Raw genomic sequence first — 17112 nt, 5'->3', positions numbered from 1 at the left:
GGAGGGAAGGTGCTCCAGCCCTCCGATCATCTTTGTAGCTCTCCTCTGGACCTGTTCCAACAGTTCCAGATTCCAGAACTGGACACAGTACTCCAGATGAGGTCTCACAAGAGAGGAATAGAGGGGCAGAATCGCTTCCCTCGACCGGCTGGCCGCACTTCTTTTGATGCGGCCCAGGATATGGTTGGCCTTCTGGGCTGCGAGTGCACACTGCCGGCTCATGTTGAGCTCCTCATTGACCAGCACCCCCAAGTCCTTCTCTGCAGGGCTGCTCTCTAGCACGTCATCCCTCATCGTGTACTGAAAACGGGGATTGCCCCGACCCTGTAGCAGGACATTACACTTGGCCTCATTGAACCTCATGAGGCTCTCAGAGGCCCACTTCTCCAGTCTGTCCAGGTCCCTCTGGATGACATCCCGTCCTTCTGGTGTGGTAACTACACCACTCAGCTTGGTGTCATCCGCAAACTTGCTGATGGTGCGCTCAATCTTGCTGTCAATATCATTGATAAAGATATTGAACAGCACCGGTCCCAGTACGGACCCCTGAGGGACACCACTTGTCACGGATCTCCATCTGGACTTTGAGCCATTGATCACTACTCTCTGAATATGACCATCCAGCCAGTTTCTTATCCACCGAATGGTCCACCCATCAAATCCATATCTCTCCAATTTAGAGAGAAGGATGTTGGGGGGGACCGTGTCAAAGGCTTTACAGGAGTCTAGATAGATCACATCTGTCGGTTTACCCGTGTCCACTGCTGCGGTTACCTCATCATAGAAAGCCACCAAGTTGGTCAGACAGGACTTGCCCCTGGTGAAGCCATGCTGGCTGCCATTAATCACCTCCCTGCCCTCCATGTGCTTTAGCATAGTTTCTAGGAGGATCTGTTCCATGATCTTCCCAGGCACAGAGGTGAGGCTGACAGGTTGGTAGTTCTCAGGGTCATCTTTTCTACCCTTTTTAAAAATGGGCACAACGTTACCCTTCTTCCAGTCACCAGGGACTTGTCCTGATTGCCATGACTTTTCAAATATCATGGAGAGTGGCTTGGCAACCACATCAGCCAATTCCCTCAGGACTCTGGGATGCATCTCATCAGGTCCCATAGACTTATATATGTTCGGGTTCCTCAGGTGTTCATGAACCTGATCCTCCTCTGCTGTGGGAGGGTGTTTACCCCCCTGGTCACCATCTTGCTGTCCCATGACCCAGGAGGGGTGAGGAGAGCAGTTATTGGTGAAGACTGAGGCAAAATGTTGTTAAGTACCTCAGCCTTCTCCTCATCTGTTGATACATGATCCCCGTTTCCAACCATCAGTGGGGGTACATTCTCTTTGATCTTCCTCTTTTGATTGATGTACCTGTAAAAGCCTTTCTTGTTGGTCTTTACTTCCCTTGCCAAGTTCAGCTCCAGCTGTGCCTTCCTGACTTCATCCCTACACAACCGGGCAGCGTCTCTGTACGCGTCCCAGGTTCCCTGTCCCTGCTTGCACTGCCTGTGCTGTTCCTTCTTCTTTTTTAGTTTAACCAGCAGGTCTCGACTCAGCCATGCCAGTCTCTTCCCTTTCCTGTCTGATTTTCTACATATGGGGACTGAGCGCTCTTGCGCCTTTTGGAAAGCTTCCTTAAATATCTGCCAGCTCTGTTCTGCTCCCTTTTCTCGGAGGACCATGTCCCAGGGGGTCCTACCAAGTAATTCCTTAAAGAGCTGGAAGTCTGCTTTCCTGAAATTTAGTGTCCTGACTATAGTCCTCACCTGTCCCATATCCCTCTGGACCTTGAACTCCACCAATGCATGATCACTGCAGCCCAGGCTGCCACCGATCCTAATGTCACTGATGAGTTCGCTTGTATTGGTGACCATAAGGTCCAGTATTGCTTCTCCTTGGGTGGGGGTCTCTATCAGCTGGACTAAGAAATTATCTTCGATGCACTCCAGGAGTCTCCTGGATTGCCTACAGCTTGCCGTGCTACTTCTCCAGCATATGTCTGGGTGGTTGAAGTCCCTGAGTAGGATGAGAGCTTGCGAGCACGAAGCCTCCTGTAGCTGGAGGAAGAAGGCTTCATCAGTTGTCTCACCTTGTTCGGGTGGCCTGTAGTATACACCAACCACAAGGTTCCTGTTGGTTCTTCCACCTTTAATTTTGACCCACAAGCTTTCAACCTGTTTGTGGCTACTCTTCAATGACAGCTCTTCACATTCTATCCCTTTCCTGAGGTAGAGGGCAACGCCTCCACCACTCCTTCTCGGTCTGTCTCTCCTGAACAGCCTGTAGCCATTGATAGCCACATTCCAGTCATGGGACTTGTCCCACCTCGTTTCCGTGATGGCAACCAGATCATAGCTTTCAAGTAGCACAGTAGCTTCCAGCTCCTCCTGCTTGTTACCCAAGCTTCGTACTTTCCTGTTAGTTCGTGATGAGTAAACTGTATAGACTGCTTATGCTGTTTGAAGCTTACTTGTTTATTTGAACTGCAAGTTTATTTTTAGCATCAGTGGAAGTGCTTTTAATTGTAATTGCTTCTACATTGTCACACTTAGAATAGTTGAACTTTGAATTGAGAGAAAATTTCTGTAAAGTGCAAGTGAGAGACATCATGACTTTAGCTATTGTCAGAAGAAGAAAAACTTTCTGGATTTTGTTCTAGAGAATTAACTTTTTTTTCCTTTTATCTTAAAAGAAAATGTCTGCATCTAACATTGCAGCAAGAGTGGAAACTTGGCTTTCATCTGCATGGCATGTTGAAGTTTCTTTGATGTGGCTGGAAATCTATATTAATTGAAAAAAATAGCAGTAGTAACTTAAGTCAAGCTAAGATTAACAGACGGATATTTGAGCAATGGCTTCTTACCAGATCTAAGAGATTTGGAATATCCCATTTTGCCTGATTGCATTTTAGATGCTCCCAAAAAAAGAGGTGTCTGGCTTCTACTTCATACGGATTGATTTACTGGTTGATGTTAGCCAACCAGCATGTTCACAGTTGCAGAAGCTCAGAGGAAAAAATACTGTAAATGAAGTAACAGCCAACACTTGAGCATTTGTATTGCGCCTGGCTGAGATGGAGTTAACTTTCCCCATAGCAGCCCTCATAGTGGTGTGCTTTGGTTTTATAGCTAGAATGGTGTTGATACAACACCAATGTTTTTGCCACTGCTGAGCAGTGCTCCACAGCATCAAGGCTGTCTCTCCAACATTCCCCTCTCACCAGTAGGCTGGGAGATGGGCAAGATCTTGGGAGGGGATATAGCCAGGACAGCTGACCCAAACTGACAAAAGGGATATACCATACCATATGATATTTGCTCAGCAATAAAAGCTAAGAGAAAGGAGGAGGAGGGAGGGCAGGCATTTGTTATTATGATGTCTGTCTTCCTGAGCAAGCACTACATGTACTGCGGAAGCCCTACTTCCCGGGAAGTGGCTGGATATCACATGCTGACGAGAAGTAAAGAATAAATCTTTTGTTTTCCTTTGCTTCCATGTGTGGCCTTTGCTTTTGCTTTATTAAACTTCCTTTATCTTGACCCACAAGGTTTTTCTCCATCTTATTTTCTCCCTCACCATCCTGCTGAGGAGGGTAGTGATAAAGCAGCTTGGTGGACACGTGGCATTTAGCCAAGGTCAACCCATCACAGCATTCCAAGAGTCCTGGGAAGCAAAGTGTACTCAAATGCTGATGCTGCAACAAACTGATGAGATAGGTCAAATTCAGAACATGGAATATCAACCAGTCTGTGTTCTCCATAGTAATCTTCCTCCTGTAACAAAAAAACACTGTACAGGGGAATATTGCGTGTTGTCTTGGAGTCCTTCTTCTTAAAGCAGAAAATGTGAAATTCTTGGTGAATTGGATAAAGTGGAGAGTCTTATAGTAGAGTATATTCAGGAAAAAAGTCCTTGCTAGATTAATTGGGGAAGCTGAGAACCTGAATCCTGTTGGACAAACTGATCGTGAACAAATTGTTCCAAGGCCTGTAGATTAATTTGGACAAAATCTAGGCCTTTCAAACAAAGACCTTTTAGCTAGTCTTGATGAAAATATTGAATTTGCTTTAAATAATGCAACACCCTCAGAAAGCAGATACAGCAGTAGAAGTGACAATTTCAGTAAAACCTCAGGTTTGCTCACTGCACGTGATGAAAATATTTTGTAACAATACTTTGGAAATCCTTTGCCTCATTCAGATGAAGAAATTTCACCTCCTCTGGAATGCTGACGGCTTTTCCATAGAATCACTAGATTGGAAAAGACCTGTGAAATCTTAGAGTCCAACTGTACCTGTCCACTACTAAACCATAGCCCTGAGCACTTCAGTTATCTGTCTTTTAAATACCTCCAGCAATGGTGACTCAACTACCTCCCTGGGCAGCCTGTTCCAGTGCCTGATAACTCTTTTGGTTAAGAATTTTTTCCTGATGTCCAATCTGAACCTCCTCTCACACATCTTGAGGTCATTTCCTCTAGTCCTATCGCTTGTCCCCTGGGAGGAGACCAAGACCCACCTCGCTGCAACCTCCTTTCAGGTAGTTGTAGACAGTGGTAAGGTCTCCCCTCAGCCTCCTTTTCTCTAGGCTAAACAACCCCAGTTCCCTCAGCCGCATCTCATAAGGCTTGTTCTTCAGCCCCTTCACCAGCTTTGTTGCCCTTTTCTGGACACGCTCCAGTACCTCAATGTCTTTCCTGTAGTGAGGGGCCCAAAACTGAACACAGGACTTGAGGTGTGGCCTCACCAGTGCTGAATACAGGGGCAGAATCACTTCCTTGGTCCTGCTGGCCACACCATTTCTGCTACAGGCCAAGATGCTATTTGCCTTCTTGGCCACCTGGGCGCACTGCTGGCTCATGTTCAGCCAGCTGTCAACCAACATCCCCAGGTCTTTCTCTGCCAGGCAGCTTTTCAGCCACTCTTCCCCAAGCCTGTAGAGCTGCACGGGGTTGTCGTGTCCCAAGTGCAGGACTCGGCATTTGTCCTTGTTGAACCTCATCCCGTTGGTCTCAGCCCATTCCAGCCTGTTCAGATCCCTCTGTAGAGCCTCCCTACCCTCAAGCAGATCGATACTTCCTCCCAGCTTAGTGTCATCTGCAAACTTACTGAGGGTGCATTCAATCCCTTCATCCAGGTTGTTGATAAAGATATTGAACTGAACTGGACCCAGCACTGAGCCCTGGGGAACACCACTTGTGACTGGCCTCCAGTTGGATTTAACTCCATTTACCATGACTATTTGGGCCCGGCCATCCAGCCAGTTTTTTACCCAGCAGAGGGTACGCCTGTCCAGGCCAGTGGCAGACAGTTTCTCAAGCAGAATACTGTGAGAAATGGTGTCAAAGGCTTTCCTGAAGTCCAGGTACACTACGTCCACAGCCTTTCCCTCATCCACCAAGTGGTTCACCTTGTTGTAGAAGGTGATCAGGTTAGTTTGGCAGGACCTGCCTTTCATAAAGCCATATTGACTGGGCCTGATCAGCCGGTTGTCTTGTGTGTGCTGTGGGATAGCACTCAAGGTGACCTGCTCCATGATCTCCCCCAGCACCAAGGTCAGACTGACAGGCCTATAGTTTCCTGGGTGCGGAAGGATGGCTCATGATTTAATAGCAGTGAACAATCCAGGGTTTGCTGTCTGTAGCTAGGCCTGACCTTGAGATAAGATAAAAGGGAGTAGAATACAAGAATGTGGAATCCAGCGCGGGAAAGTCCCGAAGAGTTGTGATGAGAACTTTGTATCTGCCCCTTTCGCATGCTCAAGAGCGTCTGGCCAGTTGCGTGACAGCATAAGGCGCGTGAACAGCGGGACATAACCAATTAGGATTTGTTTTGTTAGTGCGTGCACTATTGGGATAAGTATATAAGAAGTGTAAGGTGCATGAATAAATGAGAACGATCATACTCATATTGAGACTCCATCGTTACTCCAGATCCGCCTCCCACTCCGACAATCAACCACCCTGACACATGCTGGAAAAGTAGCACGGCAAGCTGTAGGCAATCCAGGAGACTCCTGGAGAGCATTGAAGATAATTTCTTAGTTCGGCTGATAGAGACCCCCACCCGAGGAGATGCAATACTGGACCTGATGGTCACTAATACAAGTGAACTCATCAGTGACATTAGGATTGGAGGCAGCCTGGGCTGCAGTGATCACGCACTGGTGGAGTTCAAGGTCCAGAGGGATATGGGACATGTGAGGAGTATAGTTAGGACACTAAATTTCAGGAAAGCAGACTTCCAGGTCTTTAAGGGCTGGATCAGGGGGCTGGAGCACCTCCCATATGAGGACAGGCTGAGAGAGTTGGGCTTGTTCAGCCTGGAGAAGAGAAGGCTCTGAGAAGATCTTATAGTGACCTTCCAATACCTGAAGGGGGCCTACAAGAAAGCCGGGGAGGGACTGTTCACAAAGGCTTGTAGTGATAGGACTAGGGGAATGAGTATTAACTGGAGAGGGGTAGATTTAGGCTAGACATAAGGAAGAATTTCTTCACCATGAGAGTGGTGAGGCACCGGAACAGGTTGCCCAGGGAAGTTATGGATGCCCCATTCCTGGAGGTGTTCAAGGCCAGGTTGGATGGGACCTTGGGCACCCTAATCTAGTGGGATGCCCCTGCCCATGGCAGGGGGCTTGGAACTAGATGATCTTAATGTCCCTTCCAACCCAAACTATTCTATTATTCTGTTATTCTATGCTTCTATCAATTCTCAACTCCTTCATAGAGAAGGATCCGATGGTTGTGTCTGGTTTTGATTGTCCTCGGTTATTCTTCTGATGATGCTGTGATGGCACTGATTTCAAAGGATCTCTTTGTGTTGGAGGATTTAACAGTCATACAGAACTCGGTAATGGTAAAAGACTTGGCGATTGTGAAATACTAGGAAATGGCAAAAGACTCGATGGCCATGATGGAAATGGCAATGGTGTAGGACTCAATGGTCGTGATGAAGTTGGCAATACTGGAATCTGTACTGAAACCTGTAATGTTAATGGCTGACATATGGATCATAGACCATAGACCCAACAAGCCAGGGTTCATTTGTTGTTCGTGATAGCATTTTTCTTAGACATAACCTTACACAACTGAAAAGAACTATTTCTACAAGTATAACTATCAACAACATTAATCCCATTTTTAATACGCTCCTAAGCCAACCAGTCAATCCTAACCAGTTGGATAATCCATCCAAATCAAAGAAAAGAGAAAAAAAAGGAGAGACCTAGGTCAAAATCGCCACAGCCATGACCATGCGCCAATAATAAACAAAAAAAGAAGAAAAATTTATTGCTGCAGCCAGTTCAGACAAAATTTGACTTGTCATGTTGGCTTGCTTCACTACCGAACAAAATAATTCTTCTAAGTTTTTATGCGCTTTTATGGCTGCGACTCTTGATAGCAAAAGAAATGCAAAAATCTTTCCCAAAAATTCCATAATTCAGGTCTCTTTTCCACCTTGTGGGATGAGTTTGATTTGGATGATGATATGGAACGCCCAAACTGGTACATGGTACATGGTCCACCCTTTGGGTTAGAGGGCATGCCTGCCCACGCTCGATTACCACAGATCGAAAGGTATCCTGGTGGTAATCGTCTTGGTAATACAGTGCCAGGAGCGGAGTGGGTTTTATTTCGCATTGTAATGTTGCACCATTTCCGCTCCCAATCACTGCTGTTCCCCATGGGATTAATTATTGTTGGTGCTGCTTGGTCCGCTAGTCTTGTTTCCTTCTATACCTCAGACCACGATGTTAAACCTATAAAAACAAAAAAAAGACCAAAAAACAATACGTAGCATTCAGAGAATCCACAAGTTCAAGTTCTTGTGGCTTGGATCCAATTGGAAGTTTGTTATCCCAATTATCATATTTATCGAATGCTTCGCTCTGGTTTTCCCATCGAAAGAGTAAGTTACTAGTGATGTTAAACTGTAACTTCAACTCTTGCATTGTTTGATTAAAGTTAAAAATTTTTTATTTTATTTTATTTTTTTTTATATGGGAAGTCCTATAAGACAAGTCACAAATGGTCGCCAAACTGGCACAAAACTAGTAATGTTCAAGACTTATGCAAGAGTAACTCATACATTTTTCGATACAGTTTCCATTTACAAGAATGCCTACAGTTTTCTTTTACTTTCTTCCAAGTTTGATCCTTAATAGTCCGTATTACAGGGTCACTGATTATTATCACAGTCACCACAGTTATGGAACGCCCAGGGATCACAATTCCCACAATTACAGCTTTCTTCATTCATTCCTGTGCAGGATCTTCTTGTGTAGGCCGTTGATCACGTTCTGATGACGTCTGTAGATAGGGTCGAATGCTTTTTGCTGGTATCCACCTAGGACCACCTTCTGTGGAAACACACATATATCCTCGACCATTAAATATTACAGCAACAGGTCCTTTTCATATTCCCGTTACTGGATCTCTATATAATACTCGAAAGCTGGGAATAATTGTCTTTTCATTCAACCTTATACTTTGATGATGTATCATCACCGGTGGCTCTTCTCTATCACTCATTAAACACAAATAGTTTAATGTGAACAAAACCTTATTCGATCTCATTTGCACGTCCATTTCAGTGTCTTTTTGTCTTTGTAAATAATCTTTCAACACTTGATGAGTTCGCTCCATCAAAGCCTGCCCAGTGGGAGAGTGCGGGATTCCTGTGATATGTTGTACCCCCCCCCCCTTGGACAAAAAGACCCTCGTCTTTTGACTAGTATAGGCAGGCCCATTATCCGTTTTTATGGTCTCAGGCACCCCCATTACAGCAAAGCAGGACAACAGGTGTTTACACACATGTTGTGCTTTCTCACCAGGTAATGCGGTTGCCCATACAAATTTCGAAAAGGTATTGATTGTCACGTGAACATATTTTAGTCTTCCAAATTCCCCAATGTGAGTGACAGCCATTTGCCAAAGCTCTAAGGACTTTAGTCTTTTAGGGTTAACTCCGATCCCTATTCCTGGACCGTGATTTCCACATCTTGGACAGGCTTGTACAATACTACGGGCTTCATTCTCTGTTAAGCCATACTGTCGTTTTAATCCTTTGGCATTCTGGTGAAATTGGTCGTGACTCTGTCTTGCTACACAAAATTTATCCATAGGGGGCATATGCTGAGCTGGACTAATGAAGCTATCTGCTATCTGATTACCCCTTCCTAGTCCCACGTCAAGTTGATGACTTCGCACATGAATAACACAACAAGACTCTGCGTTGTTGAAGCGTGGAGTGTAATTGCACAAACAATGCTCCTAATCTTGGGTTAGTTGTCTGTCTTAGAAGAGCATCCTCTAATCTTGGGACTACTCCTGCTACATATAGTGAGTCTGTTACAACATTAAGAGGGGTGGTTAGCCAATTCAACAGGGCCCAACCAACAGCAGTTAACTTTAAGGTCTGTAAAGAATCTTGGGGCTGTCCCTCCAAAACATGCTTGTGCCATTCAGCACGTTCGTGCCATACACAAACAGCACGATGCAGTCGTTTTCCGGCATCAGTATATACAGTAAGGCCATCCACCAGTGGTTGCCTACTGACTTTCGTTCTTTCCAGCCACTGATTTTGTGACAATATCTGCTACTTTTTCCCTTGCGGCTGCTGCGAATGTATTTGTCCTTCAAATCCTAATAGGGCTTCCTGAAGTGGTATTACATTTCGTAACCACCACTCTAGGTCTACAGCATTAACTGGAATGCTAATGTCTGCAGGTTCTTGACCGCTGATCTCAATAATTCGAGATCTGCCTTTTCATACTAACTCTGCCACAGCTTCGGGTCTGGTTTGAATGCTCGTTTTTGGCTGCACACCCAGAAACACCCATTCCAATACCCAGAATGATTCAGCTTTATCAGTTCTCTTACTACTGGCAATGGCAGGGTCATTCAGGTCTCTGTCCTTCCCAAATTCCCCTCTTTTGTTTTGCCATTGACAGATGACTGCATATGGGGATTCGCTATTGTTACAAACCAAAAGCGATATCGGTAAATTCAGTATCTTCCAAGATGACCAAGATATTTTGTAAGCGACAACTGATTTTTTGTAAAAGAGTCCTTTGACCTGTGGTAAGCTCAATTTTGGAGGCTGTGTCGGCACTGTGCAACAACACAGTCAAGGGAGCAATATCAGAGTTGGAAATGTCCACACAACGGTGGACCCATTGAATATTCCCTAACAATGTTTGAACATCTTTAACAGTTCATAAACTGGTCGTCAGTTCGATTTTCTGTGTTGGGATTTGGGCATCAGAAATGCACCAGCCCAAATACTTCCACAGAGCTGACCTTTGTACTTTTTCAGGTGCAACAACAAGTCCTTTATCTCTCAGCATATCCCTCAATGTCTGCAGTGCCAGTTCATCAAATGGTTCTTATAACGGACACTGGAATGCAGAGTGTTCTTCATAAATTGTTACTCCCCTAGAGAAAGATAAGGACTGCCAAGCTGAAACAAAACAAACAAAAAAAACCACCTTCACATACCAGGAGTAAGGGCGGGGAGGAATGGGGGGGGGGGGGAACCTCACACACAGCCACAGGGCTGGGTTTTTTTTCCATTTTCTTTTACTATTGTCTACGTTCTTTTTGGGTTTGTTTGTTGTTTTGTTGTTTTGTTTTTGGTTTTGATTTGGGTTTTTTTTTTTGGTTTTTTGTTTGGGTTTTTTTTTTTTTTTTAAGTTTGAAATTGTGTCCTCTGCAGCCTTTCACTTCAAAGGTCCCAGGTAAATCTACCTGTTTGCCGGCTTAGTGGACGTTTGAGATTGAAAGGTCTCAGAGTTGCATTTTTAAGATTAATCGAAACAAACAGAGGCTCAAGCTCCTATAACCAAAACCCAATTTGCAAATCTTACAAACGTTTAAAGCGCTTTAAACACACACAGGCATACACACACAGAACCACTATTTGAGAGCTGGCTTAATATGCCTATACAATATTGTTTACGACCAGTCAAATAAGAATAACACGATGGTATGGATATTTAAACTATACACGGTACTGAACACATACAACACTTACAATATGCACATATATTACAAGATAAGGTTTGTATCAATTGTTTAACAGGTAACAGTCCTTGGTTGTCATATACTTTTAATACAGCCTTTTGTCCTTCAGGGAACTCTAGTTGAATTGGTTCCCGACTGATCTGTGGGAGGGAGTGTCCTCCTACTCCAGCTATAGCTGATAAAGGTTGCTCCACTGGCCAATGTCGAGGCCATGTTTCACAGCTGATTATCGTGATATCTGCACCAGTGTCTAACATGGCTCGAATCTGTCGATTCTCATTGTCACGGAGCAGTCCAATTGTTAATACAGGCCGTTGATGTAGTTTAGTGGTAAAACAAACAGCAGGGCCTGTAGATCCAAAACCTCGGTCGCCCCTATAGAATTCCACTCGGGACTGTGAAGGTAAGATACTTTCAATGGCCACAATCTGTGCTATTTCACTACCTGTCGGTATAAAGATAGGTGGACAAAGTGTATACACCATGACTTGTATCGTCCCTGTATAATCTGCGTCGATCAATCCAGGTATTATAATTAATAATGCCCTTCATTCCCACATCGATAACACTTCCCGTGGAAGGGTTGGTTGGTTGATGACTTTCCTCCCTTTAGCACACGGCCCCTTCCTTTCTGAGCTGCGGTAGCAAGTGATTGCACAAGTTCACATACAGCTCCCTGCACTGCGGCAGCAACAGAGCTACTTTGTTTGTAAGAGTCAGCTCTTTCTACTCTTAAAAGCATCTCCTCCACTCCGGCTCCCTTTGGGAGCCTGGCTAGAATCTGTTTGGTAGCCTTGTTGGCATTATCGAAGGCCAATACTCGAAACGTTTGCTCTTTACTTTCAGGAGAGAGATCAGGGTGGTTCATGACGTTATCCCAAAGTCGATCAACAAAGTGGGTATATTTCTCTGTTGCACCCTGCACCAGGTTACCAAACGATGGGGCACTAGGTCCTGGTAGGCTCAAAAAGGCTTCTAAAGCTAATTGGGCGGATAAGCACAGCATATCCTCAGGAAAGGTGGTTTGCACTCTGGTATCAGCATATTGACCTTGACCGGTGAGCATATCTGGTGTTACCCCCCTAAGGGGATCCTGTGGATCCTGGCGACGTGCTGCTGCTGCAACTGCACGCTGCTGCCATGAGGATTGCCATAGCAAAAGTTGAGTCGGGGTCAAAAGTAGTCTCATTAAATTTTGACAATCATACGGACACATCAAATCTGCTGAGAAAATCCAGGTCACTATCTGTCGCGCAGCTTCGGATTTCGGCCCATATGTGGTCATGGTGGCACGTGCCTGTTGTAAAATCTTCCAATCATGCGGTTCCCACTTCCCCTGTCCATTTTCTTGGACGACAGGAAAGGCTAAGGGCATTAGCCCCTCACTATTGTTAGGTGACATCCACTGGCCTTGCACTATGGTATCTTTGATAATTCCCTTCCATCGCACTCCCCGTAATAAAGCCGGTCGAGTAGTGGATAAGCAGGGCGGTAAGGCTTGTTCGGCGACAATGAAGGATACAGAGGCGGAGGGGAAGGCGGCACCGGAGGAGTTAATTCCTCGATTGGGGGGGGCAGAAGGCTGTACCGAAGGAGGAGCACAGGAACGTGGGCGGCAACTAAAGCCACCCTTGGGTACTTCCTGCTTTTTCTCAGTCGGTTCCATGTCTCCCAACGCATCAACTTCCTCCTTCCCGAACCAGCGCTCCCCCTCCTTCTCCCCTGTTTCAGCTTTTCGCGTTAACTCGCCAACATTCTTGCAAATAGTTCCTTTCATGCCTTTCACCGCAGGCAATCCGAATAAACGGGAAATCGAACCCGCCCCGGCTGGGGTTTTTTCGACATTAGGTAGAGGTCCCAGCATTTGGGCTGCTGCACAAGCCACCTCCCTCTCCACTTTCATCTCTTTTGAAGTGTCCAACACCAAATTCCAATCCCCGCGAACAGTTTTAATTTCCTTTTCCTCTTTGTCTGTTCCTGATATAGTCTTTTGCCACAACATTTCTCCATAATCTCGCCACTCCGTAACAAAAAACATCGTGTGCGGATCAGTAAAGTGTCCCCATTTTCTACCTAAATGTAGAAGTTTTATCAGCAGTTTTGCGAGCAGTTCATGCCCTCTCTTAGAGAGGATCCCCACAAGTAGCGTTGCCGCAGCTTCTGTTTCCATAATTATCCCTAAGGGGTGAGGAGCGACCTCACACCAGCTGTCTACCTTGACTATGCACAGGCAGCGCTTCCCTTAGCCGCGGTTTCCCACTCCCCTCCTCTAGCTGCTTACCGCAGTCTCGAGAAGTCAAAGGCGTCCTGTAACCATCCTCTGCTACCAGATGTCGGAGTGGGAGGCGGATCTGGAGTAACGATGGAGTCTCAATATGAGTATGATCGTTCTCATTTATTCATGCACCTTACACTTCTTATATACTTATCCCAATAGTGCACGCACTAACAAAACAAATCCTAATTGGTTATGTCCCGCTGTTCACGCGCCTTATGCTGTCACGCAACTGGCCAGACGCTCTTGAGCATGCGAAAGGGGCAGATACAAAGTTCTCATCACAACTCTTCGGGACTTTCCCGCGCTGGATTCCACATTCTTGTATTCTACTCCCTTTTATCTTATCTCAAGGTCAGGCCTAGCTACAGACAGCAAACCCTGGATTGTTCACTGCTATTAAATCATGAGCCATCCTTCCGCACCCAGGAAACTATAGGCCTGTCAGTCTGACCTTGGTGCTGGGGGAGATCATGGAGCAGGTCACCTTGAGTGCTATCCCACAGCACACACAAGACAACCGGCTGATCAGGCCCAGTCAATATGGCTTTATGAAAGGCAGGTCCTGCCAAACTAACCTGATCACCTTCTACAACAAGGTGAACCACTTGGTGGATGAGGGAAAGGCTGTGGACATAGTGTACCTGGACTTCAGGAAAGCCTTTGACACCATTTCTCACAGTATTCTGCTTGAGAAACTGTCTGCCACTGGCCTGGACAGGCGTACCCTCTGCTGGGTAAAAAACTGGCTGGATGGCCGGGCCCAAATAGTCATGGTAAATGGAGTTAAATCCAACTGGAGGCCAGTCACAAGTGGTGTTCCCCAGGGCTCAGTGCTGGGTCCAGTTCAGTTCAATATCTTTATCAACAACCTGGATGAAGGGATTGAATGCACCCTCAGTAAGTTTGCAGATGACACTAAGCTGGGAGGAAGTATCGATCTGCTTGAGGGTAGGGAGGCTCTACAGAGGGATCTGAACAGGCTGGAATGGGCTGAGACCAACGGGATGAGGTTCAACAAGGACAAATGCCGAGTCCTGCACTTGGGACACGACAACCCCGTGCAGCTCTACAGGCTTGGGGAAGAGTGGCTGAAAAGCTGCCTGGCAGAGAAAGACCTGGGGATGTTGGTTGACAGCTGGCTGAACATGAGCCAGCAGTGCGCCCAGGTGGCCAAGAAGGCAAATAGCATCTTGGCCTGTAGCAGAAATGGTGTGGCCAGCAGGACCAAGGAAGTGATTCTGCCCCTGTATTCAGCACTGGTGAGGCCACACCTCAAGTCCTGTGTTCAGTTTTGGGCCCCTCACTACAGGAAAGACATTGAGGTACTGGAGCGTGTCCAGAAAAGGGCAACAAAGCTGGTGAAGGGGCTGAAGAACAAGCCTTATGAGATGCGGCTGAGGGAACTGGGGTTGTTTAGCCTAGAGAAAAGGAGGCTGAGGGGAGACCTTACCACTGTCTACAACTACCTGAAAGGAGGTTGCAGCGAGGTGGGTCTTGGTCTCCTCCCAGGGGACAAGCGATAGGACTAGAGGAAATGACCTCAAGATGTGTGAGAGGAGGTTCAGATTGGACATCAGGAAAAAATTCTTAACCAAAAGAGTTATCAGGCACTGGAACAGGCTGCCCAGGGAGGTAGTTGAGTCACCATTGCTGGAGGTATTTAAAAGACAGATAACTGAAGTGCTCAGGGCTATGGTTTAGTAGTGGACAGGTACAGTTGGACTCTAAGATTTCACAGGTCTTTTCCAATCTAGTGATTCTATGGAAAAGCCGTCAGCATTCCAGAGGAGGTGAAATTTCTTCATCTGAATGAGGCAAAGGATTTCCAAAGTATTGTTACAAAATATTTTCATCACGTGCAGTGAGCAAACCTGAGGTTTTACTGAAATTGTCACTTCTACTGCTGTATCTGCTTTCTGAGGGTGTTGCATTATTTAAAGCAAATTCAATATTTTCATCAAGACTAGCTAAAAGGTCTTTGTTTGAAAGGCCTAGATTTTGTCCAAATTAATCTACAGGCCTTGGAACAATTTGTTCACGATCAGTTTGTCCAACAGGATTCAGGTTCTCAGCTTCCCCAATTAATCTAGCAAGGACTTTTTTCCTGAATATACTCTACTATAAGACTCTCCACTTTATCCAATTCACCAAGAATTTCACATTTTCTGCTTTAAGAAGAAGGACTCCAAGACAACACGCAATATTCCCCTGTACAGTGTTTTTTTGTTACAGGAGGAAGATTACTATGGAGAACACAGACTGGTTGATATTCCATGTTCTGAATTTGACCTATCTCATCAGTTTGTTGCAGCATCAGCATTTGAGTACACTTTGCTTCCCAGGACTCTTGGAATGCTGTGATGGGTTGACCTTGGCTAAATGCCACGTGTCCACCAAGCTGCTTTATCACTACCCTCCTCAGCAGGATGGTGAGGGAGAAAATAAGATGGAGAAAAACCTTGTGGGTCAAGATAAAGGAAGTTTAATAAAGCAAAAGCAAAGGCCACACATGGAAGCAAAGGAAAACAAAAGATTTATTCTTTACTTCTCGTCAGCATGTGATATCCAGCCACTTCCCGGGAAGTAGGGCTTCCGCAGTACATGTAGTGCTTGCTCAGGAAGACAGACATCATAATAACAAATGCCTGCCCTCCCTCCTCCTCCTTTCTCTTAGCTTTTATTGCTGAGCAAATATCATATGGTATGGTATATCCCTTTTGTCAGTTTGGGTCAGCTGTCCTGGCTATATCCCCTCCCAAGATCTTGCCCATCTCCCAGCCTACTGGTGAGAGGGGAATGTTGGAGAGACAGCCTTGATGCTGTGGAGCACTGCTCAGCAGTGGCAAAAACATTGGTGTTGTATCAACACCATTCTAGCTATAAAACCAAAGCACACCACTATGAGGGCTGCTATGGGGAAAGTTAACTCCATCTCAGCCAGGCGCAATACAAATGCTCAAGTGTTGGCTGTTACTTCATTTACAGTATTTTTTCCTCTGAGCTTCTGCAACTGTGAACATGCTGGTTGGCTAACATCAACCAGTAAATCAATCCGTATGAAGTAGAAGCCAGACACCTCTTTTTTGGGAGCATCTAAAATGCAATCAGGCAAAATGGGATATTCCAAATCTCTTAGATCTGGTAAGAAGCCATTGCTCAAATATCCGTCTGTTAATCTTAGCTTGACTTAAGTTACTACTGCTATTTTTTTCAATTAATATAGATTTCCAGCCACATCAAAGAAACTTCAACATGCCATGCAGATGAAAGCCAAGTTTCCACTCTTGCTGCAATGTTAGATGCAGACATTTTCTTTTAAGATAAAAGGAAAAAAAAAGTTAATTCTCTAGAACAAAATCCAGAAAGTTTTTCTTCTTCTGACAATAGCTAAAGTCATGATGTCTCTCACTTGCACTTTACAGAAATTTTCTCTCAATTCAAAGTTCAACTATTCTAAGTGTGACAATGTAGAAGCAATTACAATTAAAAGCACTTCCACTGATGCTAAAAATAAACTTGCAGTTCAAATAAACAAGTAAGCTTCAAACAGCATAAGCAGTCTATACAGTTTACTCATCACGAACTAACAGGAAAGTACGAAGCTTGGGTAACAAGCAGGAGGAGCTGGAAGCTACTGTGCTACTTGAAAGCTATGATCTGGTTGCCATCACGGAAACGAGGTGGGACAAGTCCCATGACTGGAATGTGGCTATCAATGGCTACAGGCTGTTCAGGAGAGACAGACCGAGAAGGAGTGGTGGAGGCGTTGCCCTCTACCTCAGGAAAGGGATAGAATGTGAAGAGCTGTCATTGA

The 17112-nt window shown here is 45.4% G+C and overlaps 2 pseudogenes; one reads left to right on the top strand and one right to left on the bottom strand.

Annotated features, from left to right (window-relative positions):
• The first annotated feature begins 2692 nt into the window (after window positions 1–2692).
• On the top strand, window positions 2693–4166 carry LOC128850220 (recQ-mediated genome instability protein 1-like; annotated as a pseudogene).
• Window positions 4167–15134: 10968 nt separating this feature from the next.
• Window positions 15135–16607, bottom strand: LOC128850219 (recQ-mediated genome instability protein 1-like; annotated as a pseudogene).
• Window positions 16608–17112: the final 505 nt, after the last annotated feature.

The sequence above is a fragment of the Cuculus canorus genome, chromosome W (assembly GCF_017976375.1).
Source record: "Cuculus canorus isolate bCucCan1 chromosome W, bCucCan1.pri, whole genome shotgun sequence".
Lineage (NCBI taxonomy): Eukaryota > Metazoa > Chordata > Aves > Cuculiformes > Cuculidae > Cuculus > Cuculus canorus.
Note: the sequence above shows the minus strand (reverse complement) of the source record. Positions and strands in the feature narration are given on the sequence as shown.